Source organism: Camellia sinensis, chromosome 3 (assembly GCF_055761805.1).
Source record: "Camellia sinensis isolate YWXY chromosome 3, ASM5576180v1, whole genome shotgun sequence".
NCBI classification, from domain to species: Eukaryota; Viridiplantae; Streptophyta; class Magnoliopsida; order Ericales; family Theaceae; genus Camellia; species Camellia sinensis.
Genome location: NC_138963.1, coordinates 40,772,930 through 40,774,822, shown reverse-complemented (window position 1 = coordinate 40,774,822; position 1,893 = coordinate 40,772,930).

Here is a 1,893-nt window from a genome sequence, read left to right as displayed (position 1 = left end):
CCGATGTCGTATCGAAAGGAAGATGGTTTAAACACTTGTTGAAATTTTTGAGAAAAATTTACAAGTTAAAGTCAAGCTCAAGCAATATCTGCGTACTTGCCGAGACTACTAGATTGTCAAAACTTGAAATATGGAAAACTGAAGTCTTGATAGAAGACATTGAGAAAGTGACAAGTCCTAAGCAACAATTGTGAAAATATTTGTTACAATATTTTCAAGTGTTAGGACAAGGCCGATGTCACGACCCAAACCCGGCCCTATGGGTTTAGTACCGTAACCGGCCAGTAATCCGAGATTACCAAAGGCCTGCAGAACAGTAGTATAGTAAAACAGAGTACAGGGCCTGGCGGAAGCCAATACAGTAAATAAATAATGTCCATTGAGCTGTGACAGTCTGTATGCCAAAAAGATTTTTCATGCATTCACATGTACAAACAGTACAGTCTATACAAAATTTATAGTCACACAGTACAGGGACCTAATCCCTTGATAACAGTACAGTAAACATTCAGTCTATACAGAACAGTAGACGGTACAGAAGGGGGAAAAACAAGACACCCCAAAGCCATAGCATGGCAACTCGGAACCTCTCCGTGAGGCACAAAGGCTGGCTTGACAAAACTGGAGTCTAACCCACGCTCCTAGCTCCGATCTGGCGGCTGAGCACCTACATATATATATAAACAGTGAGCTAAAGCCCAGTGAATAACATAATGCGTAAAGGGGTTATGAATGAAATGTCCTTACGGTAATGAAATCAGTTCATTAAACAATACTTCGGTCTTTCAGTCAGAACAGTTATTCAGTCATATGTGGTACATCTATTAGCATAGCAGTAAACAGTAGGTCTTAAAGACCGAACAGTATTGATGGCCATCAATCGGTAAACAGTAGTGGTTCCACGAGGGAACCGACAGAGATCTCTGTAACAGTAACAGTAGATGCCAAGAATGCCACAGTACAGTTTAGAATATAGGACATACATTCATTCAGTAAACAATATCAGTTCAGTAAACAGTTCAGTTCAATATTCAGAAGATAATCATTTGAACATATCTTTACACAATTGTTACTCACAGAGTTTGGGCTACAGTGTGCTAGAGCGTGTCTCCCCAGTCGCCAACCCTACACAGTTAACAGATTGAACACACACTAAGCTACACAATTGGGAAAGATTAACAACTTAATCCCTAATGCCTCGGCGTGTTCTACATCTATATCCTCAACAAAATGTCTTAAACTAGGCCTAAGAACGCCTAAAATGGGATGAGGATGCAAAGATGGACATTTAAAACATTTTCAGAAAAACAGAGTCCCGCTCGAGCGCAAGTTTCCCCGCTCGAGCGGTCATGCAACAAAGGTACACGCTCGAGCGTAAACTTTCCCGCTCGAGCGTACTGTAAAAGTACTGGATGGGTGAAATCTCCGCTCGACGCCCGCTCGAGCTTGAGACATGACTCCGCTTGAGCGCCCAGTCCTCCGCTCGAGCGGACTGTAAAACAGTGCAGAGAGATGCTGGATGCTCGGATTCCACGCTCGAGTGGAATTTCCCCCGCTCGAGCGGAAGTGCAGAATCTGGAAAACCCAGATTGCACCTCCAAGCTCAAAACCAAGTTGTTAACAACTCAAAACCAATCCTCTTGGGCTCATTTTCTGGAAGACTCTTAAAAACACATGGAATAACATGCTTCAAAGCTCAACTTTGAGAAATCAAAGCCCAAGGGTGGTCAATCCAAACCCAATTTCAAACCATTTTCCAAGAACAATCCTCAAATATAGCATGCATGATCTTAAATCATTTTCAAAGCTTTAATGCTGTTTCAAAAGAGCTCAAACCTTCAAAAACAAGATGAACTCATGGAGTATGACCAAAAAAATGGATATGCATGTGAG